Source organism: Panthera leo, chromosome E2 (assembly GCF_018350215.1).
Source record: "Panthera leo isolate Ple1 chromosome E2, P.leo_Ple1_pat1.1, whole genome shotgun sequence".
In the NCBI taxonomy this organism is placed as follows: domain Eukaryota; kingdom Metazoa; phylum Chordata; class Mammalia; order Carnivora; family Felidae; genus Panthera; species Panthera leo.
The window spans coordinates 26,107,881-26,128,978 of record NC_056693.1 but is presented as its reverse complement, the minus strand read 5'-3'; the positions used below and the strand labels follow the sequence as shown (position 1 = coordinate 26,128,978).

Genomic DNA, 21,098 nt, shown 5'->3' with positions numbered 1-21,098 from the left:
GTGCCATTTTTGATATCACAAGGAGAGGGCCTGCCTGAGAATGAAGCCAACATAGAAGAAAGCATAGCTGACACATGGAGAAGATGTTACCGTGTGTTCTGGGCATTTCTCATCTCCTGTGAGGTAGCACAGTCCCTCTTGGTGGACTTGCTGCTGATGGTCTGCCTGGGGTGCTGACCCCAGAGCTTCTTAACCCCCAGAGTACCCAAATGTCCTCGCTGTGTCAGGACCATGCTGTGTTGTGCCCTAAATGGGAAGAAGGCCCTCACCAGATGGCCCCACCAAGCCTATGGGGGAAGGCTGGGAACTAGATGCTCTTCCAGACCCAGGCCTCTCCTGGACACACCTCCTCCTGCAGATCAGTCCCTGAATCATGGTCTCACAGAGGGAAGTCCTTCTGCTACCCTATCCTACAAGCATCCTGAAGCACATAAATAATAAGGCACTTATTTAGTACTTGCCATGTGCCACTGTTTCACGAGTTTTGCCTGACGACCTCATTTACTTCTCATAAGAGCTCGATGAGCACATGTGCTTATTATCCACATTTCACTGAGTCACAGGAAGGCTTAGTTACTTGCCCAAGGATCTTGCATTTTTTAAGTGCCATTTAAGTCTTTAAAATGATTTTACATCTTTAATCTATTTTTATTACCACAACAGTTTCCTGAATTAGAATTATTATCCCTCATTTAGAATTATTATTATTATTATTTTAGATGTGGGGCTCAATCTCATGACCCTGGGGTCATGATCTGAGCCAAAATCAAGAGCCAGACATTCAACTGACTGAGCCACCCAAACACCCCCAGAATTTTTTTACAAAGCACAAAAAATTGCAATAAATTGCTGATGGTCAAACTATGAGTCTTAAGTCAGAGTTTATTCGCAAAATCCCAGAAGCTCAGAGTTGGCAAAGACTACTAAGGACATCCAATTCTGACTGCTCATCTAATGGAGGGGGGAAGAGGCTCAAAGGAGAGAGAGGTTTGCCTAAACCCAAATTGGGGTCTGGACTCTTAATCTCCCAGTTCTTGTATTATACTCTGTTCCTTGGAGAGTGTGTGACTCTCTCTCTCTCTCTCTCTCTCTCTCTCTCTCTCTCTCTCTTTCTCTCTGCCTTTGTCTCTGTATCTCTCTATATCTCTGTTTCTCTGCCTGTATGTTTCTCTCACACATACACACACACACTGTACCAACTCCCCCTCTCAGAAAATACTCCCTTCTACCCTCACCCCGCACGCCCTACCCAGGATGTCTTCTCTCTAAATTCAGAAGGAGCAGAGGGTCTGTGCTAGTCCTGGTCCCTCTGATAAGCTAGACAGTATTTCAGCTCAAACCCAAATGGCATTATTTCCCTCAGTATGTGTCCTCAGTGTCCAAGGGACTTCCAAGTTTCCCTCAATTTTTAGGGGAAAATAAGTTGAGGGGGGAGGTAAGTACATAATGAAGGGACCAGCATTGTTTAGTGATGGTAGGGGCTCCCATGCGACATGGCTGCTAAGAAGATTCTGGTCTTCTTCTGCCCCCGCAGACTGAGAATCTGGTCTTGGAGAGCCAAACAAGAGGAGGATGGAAGTGGAGCAGCCACAGCCAGCAGGCCCTGTGTGCTATCACAGCACAGAGAAGACATGAAGGAAACAGTCAAGGGGAGTCCATAGTCAGAAAGAAAAACCCACACAAATGAAAACTATCAACTGCACTTGAGCAATAATGAAGAAAGCAGATCAGCAGAGGCAAAGCAAATTCCCACTGCTAGTCTAGCCTCTTCCCTTTCCCTTCCAAAAAGCTGACATGTGCGGGTTGATGGATATCTCCTAAGTCAAAGTCAGCAGCACAAGTAGAATTAATGAAGGCAATGGCATGGAAATGCATTGTATTAATATACCCAAGCAGAAAACAGATTCAAATGACTTTCATAAATGAATCCAAGCTAGGAACAGAAAGAAGATGCAGAGGACAATAGAAGGTAGGGGATGGGTCTCAAGAAGGGGTGGGAAGACTTTGAAAATGATTACCAGAATTTATTTATTGGAAGCCCTTGGTGGCAGCAACTCAAGAGATGAACCGTTTGATTAAGCTACAACATGAAAACATGGCAGTATTCAAGGTATTGACACCAAAGAGGAGAATGAGGATGAGCAGAGGAAAATTTGAAAATCAAGAAAGTAATGAGCATGACTCCCCAAAAGTACATCTGCAATTGTATGCAAAGTGGAGTCCATGGGGGCAGAGTTCCACCGGACATTGATGGATGAAGTGACAAAGAAGCACTGTTCATTGAGCCTCTGCCACCTGCATTAGGATGGAGCTCTTCTAATAGGGATGGTGACTGTACTGGAGAAGGTCAAGGATCGGTCAGATCTGAGCAGTGGTTAACATTTCCAAGGAAAGATGGATATAACATGAGCATTTCCTAAGACTTCAGGCCTCATAATTTCCTGTGAATTTATTGTAGCCAAGACGATGGAATCTCAGGCTGGGGAGTGTGGGTTTGTGACTTTCCCTCGAAGATGCCTATTTTCTTCATCTGGTGAAGAAAAAACGATGGTGGGGATTTTAGTTTCTACCTGTAGCAGAGTCAGTGGGCTCACCAACATTCCATCGTGCCACCCCCCCACCCCCATTCCTGGCCCCCTTGCTATCTGGGAGAGATTTTTGCAATTCTCTTACAATTTTGGTTAACAGGTTAAATGGAAGTGACACATGTCAACATAAACTAATACATGGAAGAGCAAGTGCAGAAACCCTCTAGATATCTCTTTCACTGTTTTTGCCACATTTAAGATGGTATTCCAGATGGTGAAGCCTCCACTATCTTGGATCCTCGGGTAAGTATGTGAAGAATTTCCCCTTTCTCTTCCTTTCCTACCATAGACCTGAATAGATCAGGTGGTATGAGTGAAAAATAAATTTCTGCAATGTTAAGCAAAAGATAAACCTTTGTTGGCTTGAGATTCTGTTAGAGTATTATGGCCTAGCATACTCTGACTAATACACTGCCTACTGGGCACCAATCGCTATCCAAATTCATACTTGCCAAAGCACTGTGACATTAGTAAGCTGTCATAGGATTCTATTATTTCAATTCGACAAGCATTCATTGAGTACCTACTAAGTTCCAGGCATTGTGGTAGGCCCTGTGACTACTGAGATGTGGAAGACCCAGGGTTTTTCCATTTGCCTGGGGAGACAAACTCATGGGCACATAATTATGATGTAGTGGGTGAAGTTTTACTGCATTGTGTTCAAAAGTACCATGAGGAAACCAGCAAGTGAAGTCCCAGAAGCTGAGGTGGGGTCAGGGTATCAGGAATATCCTACAGAGGTAGTGTCTGAGCTGAGCTTTGGAGGAAGCATATATCCGGATGTATCAGGTAAAGAAGGCTCAAAGAACACTCAAGTCAGAGAATTTAGGAAGATTAGAACACTTTCCTTTTGCTTCTCTTTTGGACCAACTTACCTTTAAAATCTTCTCAGGCATTTCTCCTTCTTGACAGCCTTTCTCACCTCTGCTCCCCCTCCCTCATCACCCACCACCACACACAGAACCTCAACCCTAGGCTAGGTTGCATAGCCCTTCTCTCTGTTTCACTAACATTCCAGCTCCTGGAATTACAAAACAGCATTTTGTAATACACCACCATCTTGTATTCTTCTCCAGTGTGTTGGAACCTTGATGTCAGGTTCTGTCACTGTATTCCCAGAGCCCAACAGAGAGCTTACTCATCATACTCAAAAAAGGGGTTTTTTTTTGAAAAGTAAATAAAAACAGGAAAAGTGAACAATCCAATTAGAAACAACTCAAGGTTTCATCACAGGCCTAAGGAAATCTGGCTTCTCTCTGGCTACAAGCTCTAGGTATAATGAGGAGAAGGAGATTGGAAGGGAGAGGCTGCACAAGACAGGAGTCTAGGGACCCAGAGAAAGTATGGTCCAGCTGGGAAAAATCATCTGGGCCAGGAAAGGGCCAACCTTTAAAAGCAAAAGGTGGGGGCAGCACTTCAGTGAGGTGAGGTCATGGAGGTGTCATGAGCTATTGACTTTGTTCAGTCATTAGTGTGCATTGACTGTTGACCAAACAATAGCATCTCTGTTTCCTACAATTTCTAATTTCTACAGGAGCCTCTTTGGCTTTCTGGAGTTTCTGTTAGCACATGTAAGCATCTCAATGGTAAATTCCAAGTGTCACAGATGTTATTGGCAGGCTGAGGTCTAAAGATAATCCTGCATCTGGGAATCAACAGATATTTGATAAGCCCTTGCTCTGGATGAGGTGCAGGGATAGGAGTGGGGAAGACACCATGACACACTGGACCTGAGTTCTGGAGTAGTTACAGTCTTCTGGGGAAAGAGACATGTTCTACCCTGTCAATTGACTCCTCAGGGTGAGGGTGGGGTGCAGAACACCCCCAGCTAACATCAGGTATCATAGTGGTCCAGGGATTAGAGCCAGGCTGGGCTGGTGCTCATGCTGGAGGCTTAGGATAGGAGAGACCAGAAGGGGGAAAAAGCTGTTTCCTATGGATAGCAATAATCAATACCAGGGAAGTCAACTTCTGTGCTCAAGTTCAAGAAAGAAAGGCAGGGCCAAAAATGGAAGAATTATTGAAAGTCAGAAGTCAAGAAAAGATTAAACAGTAAAAGACTAGAGGAACAGGATGAGAGGAGAAAGAAGATCCAAGACACTTAGCTGTGAACTAGGCTGAAGATCCCAATGTCCATTTTTATTGGTCTTTAGCCATAACTTTTGTGGGTGGATGGATTTATTTGTAGACTCAGTGTCTGGATGTACATCTATGTAGTGTTTTAAGCCAGGATCCACAAAACCCAGTCCCAGGGTGAGTTAGAGGTCAAGAGAAACCACAATTAAGAGTAACTTTCAGGGACACATGCATGGCTCAGTTGGTTGGGCATCTGAGTCTTGATTTCAGCTCAGGTCATGGTTGCAGGGTCATAGGATTGAGCCCCACATCAGGCTCTGCTCTGAGCTTGGAGCCTGCTTAAGATTTTTTCTCTCTCTCTCTGTCCTTCACCTCCTGTTCAGTCTCTCTCTCTCTCTCTCTCTCTCTCTTTCTCACTCTTTCTTTCTCCCCCCAAAATTAAAATTAAAATAAAAAAGAGCAATTTCAAAGCAAGTACTCCCATCTTTGATTTATATTTTTCAGATGCAAAGGAGGGCATTATTGACCTTTAACACTTTTCTGTTTTTTTTCTCTCATCCACTTTGCTCATGTGCTATAGCACTCCAAAGTTATTATTTTCCAAACCACCCTGAAAATTTTCAGCCTCAGTCCTGGCTCCCCAAGACCTCTTGTATTTCCCTTCTTCTCCCTTTCTACAAATTCTGCACTACTGAGTCTAAAGACCTGGCCTGCTGAGAGGTGCCCTTCTCAGATGATAGAGAGTGGGCTCAGCCAGAATGCTCATTAGTAGGTAGAGGGTCAGGGAAGACTGGGAACATTCATCTTTTAAATGTTATATCCCATCATATATGTAACAGACCGCCAAATACCAAATGTATTTGGCAATGCTTGGTGGAGGCCTAAGGATCTATGTGCAGGCTCAGATAGCATTCCTAAGTCTTCTGTGGAACATCGTGGAGATTTCCTGGGAGAGCACTGTGAAGTGTCCCAGGGAGAACATTCCAGTCCTTCTAGGGAAAAATTAGATCTCCCAGTTCATGCTAAAATTTAGAGGAAGTCTCCTTGTGCCTCTGTGATGGTCCAGATTCTAGATGTAGGTTTGACCCAGCATTTCATGCTTGATTTCCCCCCTCATTGCTTCCACATTCTCAACAAACATTATTAAATGCCTGTGCTTTGATGGTAGGGCACACCTTAGATTTTCCAACTATAAAATGATCCTATTTTATAACACTGCAGGCACTGCATTGCTTGAATGCTTCTCAGTCCTGGAATCAATCCTGCTCAAGCCAAGTTGTTGAAAAAAAAACTCCCCAGCCATTTTCCATTCATCTCAAACGTTGAATTTCCTGACATAATTGCCCAATCCTGGAGTGTCTCTGCCTCTTCGTCTCACAGCTGGAGGAGATTGGTACCATTTCCTTGCAGATAGAAGCAGAGCAGGAGGGTTAGTTCCCTCACAGACAGTGAAAATATAATTTTTTCATAAATAGTGAATTTTCTAGGAATTAGCCTAATCCACAAAATGCACTTAAAGTATGAGAACAGGAATTCAAAGCAGGTCCTGTAACAACAGATGAACCTGTTTAACGACCACATCAGCCACTTTCCAGCAGACTGGGCCTTTGAGAGGGCTCTGTCCCTGAGGAGTCCTAATCTCAGATATTTCTAGGTAGCCAAATACTATTTCTTAGCCAGCATCTTGCCTGCCTCATGCTTGCATATCAACTTCTCTCCTTGCAACAACACTGTGACAGTTGTGTGTGCTGCCCAGGAATTAGAACAGGGCTTTCCAAAGAGTATTCTCTGGAACCCTGGTCTCTAAGATGAACTGTGCAGAAAGGTTCCTCAATTCAATACATTTGGGAAAGACCTCAGGCTATGGAGATTTACAGTGCAGATTGACTGTGTCTTAGTTTGAGCTCGCCAAGAGCATTTACTAAGATAAAGATTCCCGATTCCTGGAAGATGCAGAACAGAATAGGAAAAGCAGTAAGGGTGAGTTAGAGAGTCAGCTACCACTGTGAACTGAAGTTAAATCCACTGGGGACCTTTGCAGCCAGACAGAACCCGGATCTGTCATCTCACCTGAGGGTGGTGCGGGAGAGCTGCGGTGGCTCCACACCACCTCCATCCCTCTTTATTTGAGGGCTCTTCCTCAGGAGTGTTCGTTCCTTGGCATTTCTTACTTGCTTTGGCTGAGGAAAGTGGGCTCCAAGGATTAAACAAGGGCTTCAGGAACAGAAATGTGTGCACTGACCATGGAAGTAGGGCTGGTAAGCACTGAAGGAGGGAGAGGGAAGGATATGGGCGGATGCTGATGGCGTCTGCCGAAGATTGTCAATCCATACACTGTGACAAATTTTTGATAAACCTAGCTCAAACACTTAGGTAGACATATAAAACTGGAGCTGAATGTGGTGCTTCTGTTATGAGAATAGCAGGCTTTTCAACCAGGGGGAAAGAAGATACTGGAGAGGTGGGGGTAGGTCTATTTTTTTTCCTGACAAGTGCCTCAGCTCTTTTTTATTATTAATCTTGGATTTTTCTTACATGTTCTCCACACATCTTTGGAAGCCCTTCTTTTCTGGAAGCCAGTGGACAGATTTGGCTCAGTGAAAGGAAGAAGTGTAGCGGTTGGACCAGCCACCCAAAGGATGGATGAACAGTGAACTTCCTAGTCCTGGACATAGTCTAACAGTTTAAGGATTCTCTGTGTGTGTGATGGGGAGGAGGGGATATTAAGTGTGGGGATGTTTGTTAGAAGGCCAGACATTCAGACTCTTGAGTTTGTGTTGTTTTAAAGTCTTCATTTTGATTCTTCCTCCAGGATTGAAGGGCAGGGAGAGAGAGAGAGAGAGAGAGAGAGAGAGAGAAACCAGGACATTTACCCCCTATATCTTTGCTTACTTGGAATCTCTAGCATTAGCTGTGTCTCTCAGTGTCCCTTAGGCAGCCTCAGCCATTATTTGGTTTTTACTGGAAGGCTCTAACTTCTGAACTTCAGACAAAAGATGGAAGACTCAATTCTGCTCCCCATTACACATTTACCTGCTCCCCATTACACATTGTCTGTGGGGAAATCTTTGCTTTTTACAGAACTAGGGTAGGAGGTGGGTCAGGGAGGGTAATGACCTGAAGTCCTAAAGTCATGGCCTGCTGTGGCAAAGGCCATTATCTCTCTTCCCTTACCACCATGTTAGAAGTACCACAAGAAACTCAGCCTGTGCTGAGATTCTTAACCACATCTCAAGCTTCCAGATTGCTGAGGAGGTGGGGAACTTTTTGCATTTTTAATTCAGAAAGTTGTGCTTGTCTATTGATAAGAAATAATAGTTGTCTTTTGTTCAAAGAGTCAGAAAAATGGATTAGCCCCTTGGGAATATACAGATTTGGTTTAAATTAATCTTCCAAAGATGTATGGAGAACATGAAAGAAAAATCCCAGATTAATAATAAAAAAGAGCTGAGGCACTTGTCAGAAAAAAAAAAAATTAAAGAAAACAAGAAAATCTAATTCCCCAAATCCCAGGAGCGATTGCCTTTCTGCTCTCTGTAGTATTCTGTATTCTAACAGAGCAGTCCTGGGTATACAGTGTGTTTCCAGGACCCTTCTAATTCAGTTTACCCAGTGCCTTCTGATACCTCCCAGTTAAGAGATGCCCTTTTGTATTTTAATTTACCCAATAAAACAAAGTTCTGTGCTGGCCCCAGGGGAAACATGTGCATTAGGAACTGGGGAAGGAGGCTATGCTTGTCAACTATCTGTTTGCTCCCAGATCCACTTCCTGCATTCTCTATCCCATTTGCTGTCATTGGAAACTACATTTCCCAGACTCCCTTGCTCCCTGTGTGGGGTGAGAGAAAAAGAAAAGCCAGGGTATTTCTTCCCATCTCCCTTTGCTTATTTTGGTGTCTCTGGTAGTGGCTGTGTCACCTCCACTGTTTCAGCTTCCACCAGGCAGTCCCTCCCAGATACTTCCCAGCAGCCCCTGTCAAGGTTTTAATTCCTGCCAGGAGGCCTGGCTTCTGGACTCTGTAGACCTATCTCTTCCCATTGTCCTTCCAGCCCTTAGGTGATGGTGACTTGCCACTGTTGCTAATTTCTGGCTCACCATACTGTCCTCTCCTTGGCATCTTGGTTCTGGCATTATCCGTGCCACAGTTTCCCCAAATCAAATTGCCTCTGGTTTGGAAGACCTGGATTGACTTTTGCTTTTCTGATTAGACCGTCATTATTATAGTGGTCTGTGCTGTGGGTGGGGGACAAAAATTCCCTATTACCCTCCATTGGCCAATGATATGAGAAGATGATTCTCCTAATTGAGGAGTGTGCTAAACAGAAGCTAGGCTACAGAGAACAAGGATGTGGGTCAACATTACTATCACATAATAGTCATAGAGGCCTCTCAATGCTGTATTTCCCACAATTAGTTCCCTCTGCCCTGACCCAGAACATTCTAGGATTGTTACTATTACTTATTATTATTATCCTATTTTACAAGTATGTAAATTGAAGGGTAACATGAAAGGTCAGCATGGGGTTTGAACACAGGAAGTGTGACTCCGGAGCTTGTACTCCTGATCCCTACTCTGATGCCCTGATGTATTCTCCACATGGTCCCCAAAATAAGCACTGCCCAAGGCCCTCTGTTTCTGATCTTCTCAGACCTGTCTTGGTTTCTTTTGGCTTTAAATAGAAGTTGGGCTGAAGAAGAAATAAAAACATGTCTGATTTTTGCACCTTAGCTCTCATTTGACTTCTAACCAAGATAAGTCTTTAATCAACTCTGCTATAAAATGGTAGAAACAGCCCCTAGGTCCTGATGCTAAGGCTGTAACTATGGGAACCACTTCATAGATACCCACACTCTTTCCAATACAGCAGTAACAAACCATCCTCCACACTCTCTTACCATCTATAGGAACATCTGAGGGCATTTTCAAGATGCTGAGTGAAGTTAGGGGTAGGCTCCACTCACAGAATGGACAAAGCCCATTACTCTATGAGGGGGCAGAACCATGACACCAGCCTCATTAACAAATTTCTCTAAACTGGTGACAACCATTGATGTAAACTTCTTTTTCTTCCAAGAGTGTTTCAGGCCATACACTAAAAGGCTGTGCACCTACCCATTCCCTGGGAGCCAGGCCTCATTAAGAAACGAACTTAGTTGTGTCCAAAAGTTCTTCAGAAAGACAAATTAACTAAGCTTTTTATAAACTGTGGCCTTGGGGATGAGGAGGAACTGGGTTATTCCCAGAGAGTCTGCTCCACTGATGCAGGAAGCCTGTTGTCTTGCAAAGAGCCCTTGAATGGAGTGACTGTGAAGGAACAAGGCACCTATTAGGGGAGAAAATAATTTTCAGAGACTGAACTGGGGCTGACCTGGTTTCTTGTTGGGGAGCTGTTTGCCTGGTGCTGCAAGTAGAATGCAAGAGGGAATATGTTTCAGGTTTGTGTCATCATCACTATCGTCATTGTCCCCATCAATGACATTATCATCCTCAACCCCAAACATTACTTATTGAGTCAGTTATTACTGCAGCCAAATAAACTTGGGATAATTATGAAATTTGGGTCCACATCTAGTCTCAAGCCACTCAGTCAAATATCTGTCAACCATTTTCCTACTATTTGTGTTGTGCTGGACCACTAGTTCCCCAGCCTGTCTGCACATTAGAATCACCTGAGCCTGGCCCTCCCAATAGACCAATAAAATCTAAATCTCTGGTTGTGGGACCTAGCATTTGTATTTTTTTTAACATTTACTTATTTATTTTGAGAGAGAGAGAGAGGGAGAGAAAGAGAGAATCCCAAACTAAAAGTGCAGAGCCTGACGTGGAGCTTGAACTCATGAACCATGAGATCATGACCTGAGCCAAAATTGAGTTGGACGCTTAACCAACTGAGCCACCCAGGCACCCCTGGATTTTTTAAAAAGTGCCCCTGGAGACTCTAATGTGCAACTAAAGTTGAGAAGAATTGTGCTAGGAACTATGAAAAGATAAAACAAAACAAAGAAACAAAACAAAACACCTGACCTCTGGGCACTTACTGCCCAGTTAGGGAAATGTGTGCAGCTAAATAACAATGTATGTGTTAACTAATGAAATAAGACAACAACTCAAAGGGACAAACAAGTTAGGAAGATGTGGAGGGAAGAGTGGTTTTGAGAATTTGTGAGAGCTTTGTGGAAGAATTGGAAATTGAGAAGGGACTTAAGGACAGTCAGATAGCGGTTGGGTTATTCCAAGCTGAAGTGGCCCAATAGTCCTAGAAAAGGAGATTAAATGTGTTATATTCTGGAAGCAGTGGCTAGATCAAGAATACATTAAATGGTGGGTTACTACGAGAGAAGATTAAAAAGGTAGGTCACCAGCTGGATTGAAGTCAGCCTTGACTAAGCTGCACAGCAGATTTCTAGAACTTCTTCATCATGCATAACTGACATTTTGTATGAATTGAACATAGTACCTACAGTTAACAATACTGTTTGTGCACTTAAAAATGTTAAGAAGATAGATCTCATGCTAAACATTTTTACCACACACACAAAAAGAACACAAGGAAACAATTAGAAGTGATGGGTACATCTATTACCTTGATTGTGGTGATGATTTCTTGTGTGTATGCATATGTTCAAACTCATCAAATTGTACACATTATACATATGCATTTTTTATATATCAATTATATCACAATAAAGCCGGTTTTTAAAAAGTTTATTTTTGAGAGAGAGAGCATGCAGAAGGAGCAGAGAGAGAGAGAGAGAGAGAGAGAGAGAATTCCAAGCAGGCTCTGCATTGTCAGCATAGAGCCTGACACAGGGTTTGAACTCATGAACTGTGAGATTATGACCTGAGCCAAAACCAAGAGTCAGATGTTCAACTGACTGAGCCACCCAGAAGTCCCAATAAAGTTGTTTTTAAAAAGAGAAAGGAAAGAAAATGGCCTTGACTTTAAGCTAAGGTGCTTGGGTAATGGAGGAATTATTGACTTCTGTGTAAGGGAGTTCAAGACACAGAGATTTTAAATTTCTGTTCATTGGGGGTTTGCATTAATAATGTAATGAAATGTAATATGGACTGGAGTGGAACAGAACGACCTGCAAAGCTATTGTATTATCTCAGGAATGAGAAATTTGACCAAGACAAAGGCTATATATAGAGAGAAAGCTAGAGAAGAATCTCTGGAAGAAGAGTCACTGGGTCCTAGTGACCAATGGGATATTAGAGTTCCCGGCTTGGGCAACTGATTGTGTGGTGGTGATATTAACCAAACAGGAAGGCAGCCAGCCTGGTGTAGTAGAGGCTCAAACTTTGGGACAGCTGGCCTGAAGTTCAGCTGCAGCTTAGTCACTCACTGAACAAATGAGCTTAGACTCTGAGATTTACTTTCCTCATCCATATAGAGGGTTTACAATATCTGCCTTTATGTTAGCTGGGAAGGTTAAAAATAGTGTATATGTAATGCCTACCATAAGGCCTTGCACAGAGTAGCAATGCAGTTGGTGTTATTATTTTTAGTATCATTTCAAAACATAGGGGAAGATGTTAGGACAAGTGGACATTCTATTGAGTTAAGCTTTAGATATGTTATACTTGCAGGATATCTCAGCAGAAAAGTCCAATAGGCAGTAGGTAATATGGGCCTTGTGCTAAAGGGAGGGTCATCTACTTAGAGGTGACAGCAGAAACTCATGGAGGTGGATGAGATTTCCCAAGGAAAGTATATACAGAAAGGGGGGTAAAGAGTGGGTTTGGGTTTTATATCAGTCAGGACTCATTACAAGTGATAGAACCCTAACTCAAGTGGCTCAAGGAAAAGTGGGGAAAGGAGGCAATTTATCGACTCTAGTTACTGAAGTTACAGGAGAAGTTTCACACATGGTTGCATGTCGAATGCAGTTGCTCGGAAGATGTCATGGATGTCATGAGGATTCTTTTTTCTACTCTCCTGGATGGAATCATTCTCAAATTTGTTTTTGCTGTCTTAGGGCAAAAATGGCCCCAAAGCTTTATTCTATATCTTAGAAATACCAACAAAAAAAAGGCATGTCTTTCTCAGCAGTTCCAGCAAAGGAGCCAAGACTGATTCTCTTTAGCTCATTGCTCTTGTGATCATTCCTGAGACAATCCCCCTGACTTTATCTGACTTTACCTGAGTCTGGGTTACATGACCCCTTCGAGCGGAGGAATGGGCTCAGGACCACCACCAAAACAACATGAACTGAGAGTAGAGAAGGTGTGTCTGCACAAAGGAAAACTGGAGGTGCTGTTAATCCACTAGAACAGGAGTCCACAAGTCAAATCCTCCCTCTTACAGTCCTTTTTTATAAATAAAGTTTATTTGGAACAGAGCCACATCCACATGTTTATGCATTATCTACAGTGGCTTTTGAGCTACAGCAACAGAGCTGTGTCATTACTACTGAGACCATCTGTCCTGCAAAGCCTAGAATATATACTATCCTACTGTCCTTATAGACTAACTCACATTTTCCTCCACTGTCTAGAGCTCCGAGCTTCTCTCTGTGGGTATAACCTCTTTCGAGTCTTTGTAATAATCCCTGGGGGGAATTGTCTTGATTATGCTATTAAAATTTAAAGGATATCCTGGCCCTTTACAGAAAAGTTTACCAACCCCTGCACTAGAACCTAAGTCCATAAGAACCAGAACATTGTCTGTTAAATGTACTGCTGTATACCCAGTGCTGGCAGAATGCCTGATAGATGGTAGGTACTTAATGAGTATTTGTGGAATGAAAAGGGAATTGGATGCTGGGTTCAAATAAAGATTGTATATCTACTACCAAACAATAGAGAGAATCAACACTTAATGAGGGTCAGCCTGAGGGACAGGAGGGAGAACAGAAGAGAGGGCATTCTAGCAGGAGGCCGTCTCTGGAGCTACATGAGGAGAATAGCTCAGAGAATCAGGCCAACTGCAGGAATGGGAGAGGAGGCTCATGGGTCTGAATGGTAAGAGGGCTCTCAACATGCTGAGTTTCCCCAAAGCTGGGTCAGTGGATGCAGCATGTTGAAGGGTGGGTTGAAGAGGTGGAAACGGTTCAGGTTTGGGGACTTGAACAGATGCTGAGCAATGATGGGAAGGGGACAATCTTTCACATTTAGGTTGATAGGAGGGGAGGCCAGCATTCTTAAAATGCCTGGGTCCCTCAGGAAGGTCTTTCTCTCCTGATCATGGCTTGGAAGTGAACTTCTGAGAACCCATCCTGTCTGCTCTGATATCCATCCTTCAAACAGCTAGGAAGCATGCCACACAAGTCCAATATCATACATGGTTAAAAGGATCTACTGTCCCTTTACTGACTAAGGGACATTTTCCTCCAAGATCTAAAGCTCTAGGCTTTTTCCTGTTGGTTTAACATCTTCTGAGTCTTTGTAATAAGCCCTGGGGGAATTGCCCTGTGTACAGTGTTAAAATGTAAAGCAGGAAGTATAAAGGCTGGGCTTTCTTCTTTTTTTCTTGAGTTTAATTCAAAGACCCCTTCTACTAACTTTATTGGAGTCTATTAATCAATGTCAAAATCACCCATCTCAGAGGTACAAACTTCCAGTTACAAAATAAATAAGTCACAGAGATGAAAAGTACAGCAGAGGGAATATAGTCAATAATATTGTAATAATGTTGCACGGTGACAGATGGTGACCACACTTAACATGGTGAGCAATGACTAATGTATAGAATTATTGAATCACTATGTTGCACACTTGAAACCAATACAACACTGTATGTCAACTCTACTTCAATAATAAATTTTAAAAAATCATCTATCTCAGTTTCAGTTGTATTTAAATCAATTCAAACATTTGCAGAGTCCACTGAAGGCAGGACTCCCTCCTGAGGAATTCTTCACATGCTGGTTTCCTCTGTGTGAGTCTGAAGTGAAATAAGGCTAGTGAAAGAAGCATCCAGCAGGGTTTCAGGACTCAGTAGGCATTCACAAATCCATTTCCCCCTTCCAAAGTGGGCCTGGGATGAGGCTGGTGCTTCCCACTGGCCTTTGATCCTAGGAAGGGGAATTTCAGAGGGCTTTGACTATTTAGCCTCCCTTCAGGGAAAGTAGTCTTCACATTAATTCATTACCCGGGGTTAGACATCCAAGGATGCCCTTGGTATGCTGCTTCAAATAAGCTTTTGCATTTAGGTTTTCCTTGAGAAAAGTTGCTTAAGATGTCATCCAAGCTAGGAGTTTCAGGTTTCATTAAGTCATTCCCTGGGAAGAGAGAAGACATTCTGCTAAGGCAGGGCCCTCTCTCAAGAGTGCCATTATGCCCTTCTTACCCTGGCTGGTGGTGGCCTCTCGTGTGGTTGTAAGGATAAAAACACAGATTGTGAGCCCCTGGGTGAGGCCTGGCCTGCCTACCCCTCATTCTTTGACAGCTGATTCTTCTGGACACAAATCAAGTCAGAGATGCGCCCCGGCTTCACAAGACACACTGGGCCAGTGAACATGGGGATTTGCTGAGAGTCACTCCCCGTCCTCACCAATGTCCAGCTCTGCACCCCCACTCCAGGGGCTTGTTGATCTGGATGCCTCCCGGCCCCCTCCCCCGGGGCCTCACACAGTGTCAGTGTGAACCTCGGACCAACCTAGGCCCTAAGAAATAAAATTAATGAAGGTGAGCAGGGAGGGTGGGGTGAGGATATTTCAGGCTCCTACTAACGTCTGGAGACGTATTTAGAATTTCTTTTGGGGATCCTTTTGCAATCCTGTGTGTTCCAGCTTGCTGCCACTAGGGGCTGCTGTTGTCAGGGAGTAGAAACAAACCGAGAACTATTTACAAAGGGAAAAAGAAAAAAGACAAAGCAATGATTATTTCAGTTCGTGAATATTTTTGTGGCTGGGGTGCTGTGCTTGCCCTCTGCCCCCATTTTGCAAGTATGTGACTCCTTTCTTACCGAGTGGCCCTGCCAGGACGGCCCCATTAGAAGGTCCCTTCCATTTGATCTGTAGGCTTTGTGTTGACAGGTGCAGGCTGCTATGGCTGATGCAGGGCCAGGCTGGACTCCGTGCTTCATCTAACAGAGTACCTAGAGAGGAAAAGCTCTTCTGAAGACATGGAGTGGAGTTGGGTTTTCCATTATAAGTTGGGTAATGAATATGGAAGAGAGCAAACTAGATTGGGAGGCAGGCTGTGATCAGCCTATCTCCACAGATTCTGTAGTTCTCCACAGGGCTAACACCAAGATAAGGAACAGTCAATGCTTCAATTTAATCCTGCATGACTTTAATGGGCACCTACTATGCGCAGGATACCTTACTCTAGTTCGACAGCATTTATTTAAGCCCTCGGAAGAGCCAAGTTAGAAATTTGTAAGGTGGGGTAGGGGAAGAGTTGAGAGGCTTTTGAAGACAGCTCACAGGAGCAAGGAAAGTAAGGAAAACCTGTAAATTGTATTTATTTAATTTACCAGGAAACAGAAACTAGAAGAGGCAAACAGTGAATTAAAGGGTAGGGTGTATGCTTTCTTTATTTCTTATGGCTAAAAAGCATGAAAGCTGGAAAAATGAATCCCTGCTGAAGAATGATTTCCTCCATATTGCTAAAAGGTCATGGTGGAATTGTTTTATTATTATTATTGTTATTGTTGTTGTTGTTATTCTTATCTTGGACATTTTTTGCCAGTGTGAGCAATTGTCTGCAAAGGACATGCATTGTTACTTGTCAATTTAGCCTCAAAAGAAAACAAAACAAATAAAAATCCATTCCTCCCTTATTGGAAATAGACCTGAAATTGACAGCATTAATAATGGGATCTTCCTGCTGCAGAATTTTGGTCTGGGCTTGAGCACTCTTATGGTTTGGCACTTTAGGCCCCAGGAAAGGATTTTTTATGAGGGCAGAATCCAGGCAGGACTTCTGCATTTGCTCTCTGCAGCCCTCCGCTGGGAGCAGACAGCACTGGAGGGAAACAATGACAGCCTACAGCCATCTGTACTAGATTTTCCTCATGCAGCCAGGCAGCCACAATCCAGGCATGCTTTGGTGTCTGCCCTGGCCCTTCAGACACAGTGGGAGATTTCTGGACATAGAGTCAGGACCTGTGTGTAGAGGGACAGGGGAGCAGTCTGGGAAATGTGTGCCTACTCCTGAAACCCATGAATATATGGAAACTTCTTTACCCTCTATTGCCTTATAACAGTGTACAATGAGTATGTGGGAAAATGTGTGGAATGAGTCTGGTCCATTGTCTTGCATGTAGTAGGTGCTCACAAATGTCATTTCCTCTTCTTCTCCCTTCCCTATGGACTTGCTCCCCTGCATCAACCATTCCAAGGATTCTGTTGAGATTTCTGTTGGTGTTTCAGGAATGTCCAGTGTGGTCAGCTCAAGAGGGGAGGGCAATTTCCCCAGACTTTCCAGGGCCAAATAGGAGAACAGCATCCAGGTGGAGATCTGGATGGAAAACTAGTAAGTCAAAAACACACCTAATGGAGAGGCTGTTGGAGGGTGAAAGACCTCATTTTGCTGAGAGTAAGAGCAAGGGGCTTTAAGTGTCTACGGATTCTGCATGAGTTGTGTATTTTCTGCTTGTAAGGCATTTGACAGGTTTTTAAATGCATCAAACTGAGCAGATTTGTTGTGAAATGCAGCACACATGTGCTGAGCATTTTAGTAGAATCATAGCCACCAGGAATGCTTTTCTTCTGGTGTGAAAATACAAAGACAAATGCCTCCTCCTTCCTTTGATCACAGTTCCCAGCACAGAGATCTCTGGATTTACATAAATAGAAAGATTAATTTGTATGTCTGAAAATCACACCCTACCAGATTTCTCAACTTTGTCTTTTTTTTTGTTGAAGGCTCAGCACTCAGGGACTCTTAGAGATGGAAGTGGCCTACAGTCATTATTGACACTAACCTGTCTGAGAAGTTTCATCTATATCCTCTCTGTCTAAAGGGTGGTCCAGGAACAGCAAGCATCAGCATCACCTGGAAGCTCATTGACAATGGAGAATCTCGGCTGCACCTCAGACCTAAAGAACCAGAATCTGCATTTTAACAAGACTTCCACGTGATTCACCAACAACTGGAGTTTGTGAAGCGTTGTTCTCCTTCAGCTCTGACAGTTGCCACCCACTTCCCTGGAAGAGAGCCAGCTCTTCAAAATTTTTCTACTCATTAGCCATCATGAGCTTTCTGAAGCATGAGCTATCTGAAGCAGCATGTAGTATGTCAGCCCCCTCTTCTCCACACAAAACAATTGACTCACCCAACAAATATTTATGGTCTGCCGACTCTGTGCTAAGTGTTCGTGGGGGAGGAAAGAAATGTATGTGAAGAGAGTGGCTCTGCACCCCATTGCCCTTCCTTCTCCAAACTCCTGATGTATTCAGGTGGTTCTCAGATGATATGGCTCTCTGACCTCGTTGTTATTCTTCTTCAGTTCATCCCAGGTGTCAAAGTAATTATTTTAGCATCAATTCATCAAAAAATATTTATTGAATCCCTCTTAAAATCAGACACATAAGATCATGTATTTCTTTTTTTTTTCTTCTTTTTTCTAACCATATGATCCAGCAGTCCCACTTCTGGGTATTTATCTAAAATAACTGAAATCAGGATCTTGAAGAGATATGAGCACTCCCAAGTTCATTTCAGCATTATTCACAGTAGCCAAGATGTGGATACAACCACAATAGCTATCAATGGATGCATGGATAAAGAAAATGTGGAAACGTTAGAAAATGGAACCTTAGAAAAGAGGGAAGTTCTACAATACACAATGACAGAGATAAACCTCGAGGACATTATGCTGGGAGGAATAAGACAATCACAGAAGGACAAATACTGCATGATTTCACTTACATGAAGCATCTCAAATAGTTAAATCCAAAGATTCAGAGTGGTATGGTGGTTTCCCAGGGTTGGAGGAAAAAGGAAATAGGGAGTTACTAATCCACAAGTACAAAGTTTCAGTTAAGAAAGATAAAGAAATTCTAGAGATCTGCTGTACAAGATTGTACTTGTCATTAACAATACTGTATTTATACTTAAAAATTTGTTAGGAGTGTAGATCTCATGTTGAGTGTTATTCACCATAAAATTAAACTTAAAAATCACATATTTCCAGTATAACAAATTAATAATTTAGGGGGACTTCTGTAGTCTGTACAGAATTGTCTGGAGTCTCTAGTGTGAGTTCCATACCTACTACTAATTAGCTGTGTGACTCGGGGGTAAATTCTTTTATTTCTCTGGGCATCTTCATCCTCAAGTGTGGTTACTGGAATGCATCACTAAGGTCCCTTCACATTCTACATTTTTTCAAGATACTATGAAAAAGAAGAAAAAGAGACACTCTGTCACATTGCATTGCTTGGTGAGTACCACTTCCTATCCGCCATATTTGTTGAGCTCATCCCTCCCTCAGTGCCAGCACATTCCTAGGCCCTGGAGAGGTAGCAATGACTAGAGCAAACAGTCTCAGCCCTCATGAATCTTCCATCCTAGGAGGGAGAGACCAATGAGAGAAGGCCATGAATGAGTCTCTTGTCTAGCAGCTCTAGCCCACGTACTGCAGCTCAGGCAGAGTGCTGCTGGAAAGGCAACAGGAGGAGAGTCAGGAGAGGATTTGCTTCCTCTATCACTATAGCCCTCTCAGTTTTTCATCTGTTTTGCAAGCAGACTTCTTAAGACTGAGGGAATGAATAAAGTAAAATAGAAACCCTTTGTTTTTTTTGCCAAACTCTTTCATTTAACACTGACTCCCACCACAAGAACTATGTTGCCTTTCCTGTGCAGCAAGAAGAGGGAAAGAGGAGAGAAGCAGAAACCTATAGCATTAGAGAAGCAGTAATCTTTCACTTCTTCGGCCACATCTTTCACTTCTCGGGCCGCAGGAAAGCGCCCATGAAGTGGGCTCTGAGGTGTGATTTACAGAGGCTTGCTTGCCAGGCCACTCCACTGGGCACTCTGGAAGCAAAGATCTGCTATAAAATGGAAAATGCATGTTTATAGGCTGCCCTGGTGCAGATCCGGGGGTGAGTGCTTAAGAGCTGACTCACTGACATTTCCTGGGAAAGTTCTTTCAAGCATCTCTGCTGCAAACAGTGAGAAACAGAGGATGGCCTTTCTATAGGATGCCTGCCATTCTGCTGGTGCAGGGAATCATTTGCAGGAGGAAATGATGCCTTGAACAAGCATGGTGATGGAGAGGCATTTCCAGAATGTTCCCATACAAAGCCTGTGTCCTTTCCCTCAGGCAACTCCAGCTGAATGCAGACTTCAGTCCTAAAGTCTCCCAGAAGCTCCTCTGTTTGGCCATGAACCCACCATTCTGGAGGCTCCAGGAGCTTCTCACTGATTAGACAAAGACTGTTTGGTATCTGCCATACTCAGGATCTGCTCATCCTTAGCTGCGTGGCCCAAAAAAGACCTAGTCCTCTTTGCTCCCTTCCCAATTCCTTGACTGGCCGTCCAGGGTCTCAGTGACCAAGTAGGGTACTGGAACTTTGAAAAGATTATAAGCCCTGCTAACCCCTTTGCATCAGTTAGGGTTCTGGGATGCATATAACAGAAAGCAAATGGGAAAGATATAACAGGTCAGAGTTGTTCTGTCTCAAGTATGGATGCCAGGGCCACTACTACTTCCACCATTGCCATGATAAATGGCTTCATCGTGGGTCGTTTACTTTTAAATGGTTTTACTTTTCCTTTCAGCACTTTTTGAAGACTCAAGTTTTGAAGAGAGAGTATCTGCTCTAGCTATCCTGAGGTGGATCTGGCTCCTTTAGTTTTATAATGAAAGGTGATCATCTGGAATTGTTTTTCACCAAAACTATCCCCAATGGGGAGGAAAGGAAATAATTTCCTGATGGAAAAGTGGTGGGCCATTAGGGAAAAGAATGGATGGCAGGTAACCAAAGCTGATGGATATCCGTGACACAGTTGGTCCAGTGTCCATTTTGCGAAAGACAACCAAAAGAAAATCCAGAGGAAGATGTCTAAACCTCTTCCAGTTTTATCCTCTCTGTCTTTTGAATATATCAGAGGTATCACATATGAACCCCCATCTGGATTAGCATGTAGGGACCTGGCCCCAGCCCCACAATGTCCCAGCTTGATGTCTTTGTCTGTAAAATGGGGCTAGTCTTGTCAGCTCTGCAGTGTTGCTGTGAACTGAATGAGGAAACGAGTGTAAATGTTTTTGAAGAGCAGAGCTCATCCTGTAATTGAGAGATATTAAGCTTGCTCTGAATAGGCCAGCTGTGCCTGATCACCAGCTTTTCATTTCTTCCTGTCCTCACTGCCCCTTTTAATTTGCGTTTGCTCTGATTTATTTAGTTGGTTAGTTTTACTCTGCTTTATTCCTCAGACGGTTTGGCTTTCAGGTAGCAGAATTTCCTCCTTCATTCCCTGGCAGGCTGGTTTTTGCTCACATCTCTGCTTCTGTGATTTCATGAGGGTGTTTTTTCTC

General features: G+C 43.3%; 1 long non-coding RNA gene across 1 annotated transcript; it reads left to right on the top strand.

Annotated features, from left to right (window-relative positions):
* The first annotated feature begins 3,295 nt into the window (after window positions 1-3,295).
* LOC122208995 lies at window positions 3,296-17,901 on the top strand. Its single transcript, XR_006197394.1, has 2 exons — window positions 3,296-3,377; window positions 17,482-17,901. It is a non-coding gene; the product is annotated as an uncharacterized LOC122208995 (long non-coding RNA).
* The last annotated feature ends 3,197 nt before the right edge of the window (window positions 17,902-21,098 follow it).